The 6,660-nt window shown below is 56.3% G+C and overlaps 1 non-coding gene across 1 annotated transcript; it reads left to right on the forward strand.

The window, feature by feature from the left end:
• The first annotated feature begins 1,007 nt into the window (after positions 1 to 1,007).
• On the forward strand, positions 1,008 to 4,647 carry LOC138505197 (28S ribosomal RNA). The gene has a single exon (XR_011280035.1). It is a non-coding gene; the product is annotated as a 28S ribosomal RNA (ribosomal RNA).
• The last annotated feature ends 2,013 nt before the right edge of the window (positions 4,648 to 6,660 follow it).

Here is a 6,660-nt window from a genome sequence, read left to right on the forward strand (position 1 = left end):
ACTCTTAGCAGGAGAAAAAAAATAAACCCCAAAAATCCAGCAAAACTGCTGGGGGACTCACTAGGCTTGGGAAATTAGCCTATACAGAGAATTCTCCCTAACACCCCCCACCCCAAAGAGAAGCGGAAGGGTTCGGGGAAGGATCAGTGGATCGGGCTGGGTGGGCAGGTGGCGGAGCGGCCTGCCTCCATCCCACTGGGAAGCGCTGTGCTGCTGCAGGCGGCAGTCAAGCTTCCCAGGCTGAGTGCCTGGATTTTTTCTTGTTTAAACTACAATGGTCTCGGCCGAGCTAGACAGGGCGCTGGGCTGACCCGCAACAGGTTGCGCTGCCTCCCTGGCCTCTCCTGCACCCGCAGGGTCAGGCTGACGTCTGGAACAAAAAAATGTTGCCTGTGACTCACTCGGCTCATGTGTCGAAGAACTCAGTCAGCAGCGACAATGTGAATTGCAGGACACATTGATCAACACTTCGAACGCACCATGTTGCCCCGGGATTCTCCCGGGGCTACACCTGTCTGAGGGTCTCTTGTACATCAATCGCTCTGGAGTTCCCTCTCATGGGCGTAGCTGGGGCTGTTGCAGGGACCCCATTTCCTTCGTCTCCCTAAGGTCAGACCCCGATCAGCACTGTCGCTCGATTCCTGGACCTGGCACGCAAGCTGATTGCTGGCGCGTCCCGGCCTCCCCCCGTTTCCCCAACTAATGCTGGTTTCAGCAGGGCCGGGTGGCCGGCGTGCCCCGGATGTGGTGGCGGCAGCAGGCTTTAAAAAAAAGCCTGGTGCACCTTCACCCTAACCCGGGGCACCTGGCCGTGTTGTGTGTGGCTGTCTGTGGTGTCCCACGACTGCCGGCGGAGACTGGCCATGGAGCGCGGACCTTGTGACCATGTGGGCTTTGGTTGCAGATTGGGACAGCGCACACTCGCCTGTGTCAGCGGCACAGGGCTGGGGCAACCCCCTGTACGGGCTTGAGGCCAACTGCCCCGAGCTTTGTGCTCCCCCAAACTATGGCCTCAGATCAGATGTGGTGACCTGCTGAATTTAAGCATATTACTAAGCAGAGGAAAAGAAACTAACCAGGATTCCCTCAGTAACGGCCAGTGAAGAGGGAAGAGCCCAGCACCAAATCCCCATTCAGCAGCTGGTGTGGGAACTGTGGCATACAGAAGACCGACTCCCTGGCATCGCTCAGGGGGCTCAAGTCCTTCTGATCGATTCTCACCCCGGGGACGGTGTTAGACCGGTAGCGCCCTCTTGCACACCGGGATCAGGTCTTCTTGGAGTCAGGTTGCTTGGGAAAGCAGCCCAACGCGTGTGGTAAATTGTATAAGGCTAAATACGGGTGCGAGACTGATGGCCAACAAGTACCGTAAGGGAAAGTTGAAAAGAACTTTGAAGAGATTCTTGAGGGTGTGAAACCGTGGAGAGGTAAACTGGTGGGGTCTGTGCACTCAGCCCGCAGGATTCAACACTGCAGGCAGGCCAGTCGCCTGGAACGGTGGAGGCCCTTGCAGGATTGCGGTCCAGGCACACCCAGCCCCAGCAGGGCGCCTTTCCTCTGTGGTGGTGCACCACGACCAGCTGGGAAGGCCCCAGGAAGCAGGTGTCTACTCCAGCAGAGAGTGTCCAGCCCTCTCACAGCAGTTTTGCTATGTCCGCTCGGTCGAGGGAGATTGACCGCCACCATGCCCTTCTCCGGCAACTGTCCTAGCCCCTCTTGGGGGTCTCCAGGGTGGCGACGGGAGACAGGACTCCTGATGCGACTGTGGTGGAGTGCCCTTAGTGCGCCCCAACCATGTTGTGCCGCCGGGTGGGGAAGCCCACAAAGGGCGCCAGGGGTCTGAGGTGATGTTGGTTAACCACCCGACCTGTCTTGAAACACGAACCAAGGAGTATAACACGTGTGCAAGTCAGGGGGGCGAATGAAACCCTGTGATTTAATGATGGCGAGGGCTGACGCTTGCCAATTGCGGTGGGATCCCGTCCCGGTGGGTGCTCAACCGACCTGTCTCGCCCACTCTGTGAGCAAGATGACGCATGAGCGTGTGTGATAGGACCCGAAAGATGGTGAACTCGGACTGGTGGAGGTCCGTAGCGGTCCTGATGTGTAAATCGGTCATCTGACCTGGGTATAGGGGCAAAAGACTAATCAAACCATCTAGTAGCTGGTTGTCTCCGAGGTTTCCCTCCGGATAGCTGGCGCATGGAAACCCCAGTTTCATCTAGCAAAGCGAATGATTAGAGGTCTTGGGGCTAAAAGGATCCCAACCTATTCTCAAACTTTAAATGGGTAAGAAGCCCGGCTTGCTGGCGTGGAGCCGGGCATTGAATGCAAGTGCCCAGTCTGCAATCTTTGGTAAGCAGAACTGGCGCTGCAGGATTAACCGAATGCCGTGTTATGCGCAGCTGATATGCTCATCAGACCCCAGAAACGGTGTTGGCTGATATAGACAGCAGGATGGTGGCCATGGAAGTCTGAATCCGCTAAGGAGTGTGTAACTCACCTGGCAAATCAACTAGCCCTGAAAATGGATGGCGCTGAGAGCCCCAGGGGCTAAGTCGCGACAACTAGGAGGGCTGCTGCGGTGCGCACAGAAGCCCAGGGTGAGGGCCTGGGTGGAGCCGCAGGTGCCGATCTTGGTGGTAGTAGCAAATATTCAAACGAGAACTTTGAAGGCTGAAGTGGAGAAGGGTTCTATGTGAACAGCAGTTGAACATGGGTCAGTTGGTCCTAAGAGATGGCGAGCACCGTTCAGAAGGAACGGGCAATGTCCTCCGTTGCCCTCAGCCGATCGAAAGGGAGTCAGGTTCAGATCCTCGAACCCGGAGTGGCGGAGGCGGGCGCCCTCGCGGCATCCAATGCGGTAACGCAAACGATTCCCGAGTAGCCGGCGGGAGCCCCGGCGAGAGTTCTCTTTTCTGTGTGAAGGGCAGGGCATTCTGGAATGGGTTTGCCACGAGAAAGGGGCCCCAGCTTTGGAAAGTGTTGTGGTTCCGGTGGCATCAGATGAGCTCTCGCTTGTCCTTGAAAATCCAGGGGAGATGGTGTAAATCTCACACCGGGCCATACCCATATCCCCAGCAGGTCTCCAAGGAGAATAGCCTCTGGCATGTTGGAACAATTTAGGTAAGTGAAGTCGGCAAGTCAGATCCGTAACTTCGGGATAAGGATTGGCTCTAATGGCTGGGTCAGTCGGGCTGGGTGCGCCCCATGGCTGGACGAGGCGTCTTCCCTCCGGGGGCGGCGCTGACTCTGGATGCAAGCCGGGCCCTTCCTGTGGATCACCCCAGCTGCAGTGGACGCCTCTTTCGTTCCCCTCCTGGTGTTCGGGCTGGCATTCTGCCTTAGCCGACACCTAGCAGCTGACTTAGAACTGGTGCGTACCAGGGGAATCCGACTGTTTAATTAAAACAAAGCATTGCGAAGGCCTGCGGTGGGTGTTGACGCGATGTGATTTCTGCCCAGTGCTCCGAATGTCAAAGTGAAGAAATTCAATGAAGCGTGGGTAAATGGCGGGAGTAACTATGACTCTTAAGGCAACCAAATGCCTTGTCATCTAATTAGTGATTTGCATGAATGGATGAATGAGATTCCCACTGTCTCTACCTACTATCTAGCAAAGTCACAGCCAAGGGAACAGGCTTGGCAGAAACTACAAGGAAAGAAGACCCGGTTGAGTTTGACTCTAGTCTGGCACTGTGAAGAGACATGAGAGGTGTAGGATAAGTGGGAGGCCCTTGGGCCGCCGCTGAAATACCACTACTCTTATCGTTTTTCCACTTACCCGCTGAGGTGCGGGGCGAGCCCTGTGAGGCTTTCGCTTCTGGCTCTTAGCGCCTGCTGAGCACGGCCCGCTCCGGGGGAAAGTGGCAGCTGGGGAGTTTGACTGGGGTGGTACACCTGTCAAATGATAACGCAGGTGTCCTAAGGCGAGCTCGGGGAGGACAGAAACCTCCTGTGGAGCAGAAGGGCAAAAGCTAGCTTGATCTCGATTTTCAGTATGAATGTAGACCGTGAAAGCGGAGCCTCACGATCCTGCTGACTTTTTGGGTTTCAAGCGGGAGGTGTCAGAAAAGTTACCACAGGGATAACTGGCTTGTGACGGCCAAGCGTTCATAGCAACGTCGCTTTTTGATCCTTCGATGTTGACACTTCCTATCATTGTGAAACAGAATTCACCAAGTGTTGGATTGTTCACCCACTGATAGAGAACGTGAGATGAGTTTAGACCGTAATGAGACAGGTTAGTTTTACCCTACGGATGATGTGTTGTTGCAATAGTAATCCTGCTCAGTACGAGAGGGACAGCAGGTTCAGACACTTGGAGTGCATGCTTGGCTGAGGAGCCAATGGGGAGAAGCTACCATCTGTGGGATTATGACTGAACGCCTCTAAGTCAGAATTCCCCTCCCAGACCGTGATACCGCAGCGCTATCGACCATCGGTTGGCCTAGGATAGCTGGCCTCGGGGCCGCAGTGTGGACAGAAGGGGGCCACCTCTCTCGTCCGTAGTGCACCGCATGTTCGTGGGGAACCAAGTGCCAAATCATTCGTAGACAACCCGATTCTGGTTCAGGGTTTCGTAAGTAGCAGAGCAGCTACCTTGCTGCGATATATTGAAAGTCATCCTCTTAGCCAAGCTTTTATTGCAAGGCGCCGCCGCCGCCAAGGCTCTCCATCCTCCCTCCTGGTGTGCGCGGGGGGCACTGGAAAAAACCACCCACCCTAGGTGCACACCCATGGGGTTATGCGGGCTGGGTGGGGAGCGCTCTTCTCACCTTTCCTGATCAGCCTGGCAGACCAATGGTCTCGGTCCCAGGCCTTCGAGGTGGTGCCTTAAGCCCCCGGACAGGGTGGGGGACGAGAAGCTGCAAACCACCCCAGGGCACGGGGGTGGTACCTTAAGCCTCTGCCCCTAGACTGTGGGGTCGGGGCAGGCACGGCCAGCCACCGGGCCAACTGGCCCGGGAGTAGGCCCAGATGGTCTGAGTTGTGACTGGCAGACCAGATGGCCCGAGTTATGGCTGACTCCTGCCTTTGCGGACCATTTTCACTCAATCTCATCGCTCCCATATCTCCATCTTCAGGAAGAAGCTTCATTGGCTTCCAGTTAAACATCGCATCACACACAAAATGCTTACCACAACACATAAATGCCTCTCTTTCAGCAGTCCCATCTACTTGTCAGAACGCATTAATATCAAAAGCAATGGAAGAAATCTTCGCTCATCCTCTGCCACAGTCCTTGCTTCCCCCAGATTTAAAACCGCAAAATTTGGCAGCACTACGCTTGACGTTCAGGGCCCTCTACTCTGGAATGCCCTACCGGCTGGGCTACGACAAATCCAAAACTACCTCCTATTTAAAAAAAACATAAAAACCTATCTTTTTAACATGGAGTGATCCTTATGACCCCTTTCTGATCCTGCTGGCTCTTCTCTTTGTTGTTTGTCTTTGTCTGTGTTTTGTGCGCCCGGAGGCCCACAGGCATGCGGCGCGTTATAAGAATTAAAAGAAATAAATTTGTCTCCGGTCGGGTTCCATAAGCCCCCACCTTGTGGGGGCTTAATAGTCGGCGTGGAAGTGTCTCCCAGGCCCCGGCCCGAGTGCGCAGAGGTGGTGCCTTAAGCCCCGGCCAGGGTAGGGAAGTGAGGTGGCAGCTTAAGCACCCACCCTAGAGCGCAGGGGAGTGGTACCTTAAGCCCATGGTGGGGGCAGGCACGGCTGCCGGACCATCTGGCCCGGGGAGTAGGCCCAGATGGCCCGAGTTGTGGCCGGTGGACCAGATGGCCCGAGTTGCGGCTGACTCCTGCATTTGTCTCCAGTCGGGTTCCATAAGCCCCCACTGCGTGGCTTAATAGTCAGCATGGAAGTGCAACCCTGTGGCCTCCAGGGCGGTCGTGGCGCAATTACAGGCCTCGGTTCAATGGCGTTCGTGGGTTGCTCCCGGTCCTCGGGCAAGTGTCACCCGCGTGTGATCAGGTCCAAAATGGAGTGCGTGCTTCAAAGGGCGCTCTGAGTGGGCCCCTTACCTCCACGGGACTATAACCGTTTATAGCACCCAGCCTTGAGTTCCATGGCGTTCGTGGATTGCTCCCGGTCCTCAGGCAAGTATCAACCATGTGTGGTCAGGTCCAAGACGAGGAGCGTGTGTCAAGGGGCGCCCTAAAGGGGTCCCTTTCCTCTGTGTGCGGGTAAATGAGCTTGCAGTGGCCAGCCCTGAGTTCCACAGTGTTTGTGGGTTAGTCCTGGAGGGAAAGGCTCTAATGTGGTTGGAGAAGCTTTGATGGGGGCCCGGCCAGAGCGCCAGGGAGATGGTCAGGGCTGCTGCCCCTCGCCCTGGACGCTTGTCTTGTGCCTGGTTTCGAAAGCCCCCGAGCCCAGTGGTGTTCGGGGGAGCCCTAGTGGGGTTCCTATCGCTCCCCACATGGAAAAGCTCTAAAGGGGCCCTGCTAAAGCTCCAGGGTGGCTGGGGGCAGTCCTGGCCCCCGGCCTTGGGCACCTGTCTCACGTCTGGGATGACTGTTCCCAACCCCAGTGGCGATCGTGGGGAGCCCTGTCCCTCCCTGGAGGGGAAAAGCTCTAATGTGGCGGCAGAAGCTGTAAGGCGGCCTGGGCCAGAACTCCAGGGTGGCTGGGGCTGCTGCCCCCACTGGCCTT

Source organism: Ambystoma mexicanum, chromosome 11 (assembly GCF_040938575.1).
Source record: "Ambystoma mexicanum isolate Mex_15411 chromosome 11, UKY_AmexF1_1, whole genome shotgun sequence".
NCBI classification, from domain to species: Eukaryota; Metazoa; Chordata; class Amphibia; order Caudata; family Ambystomatidae; genus Ambystoma; species Ambystoma mexicanum.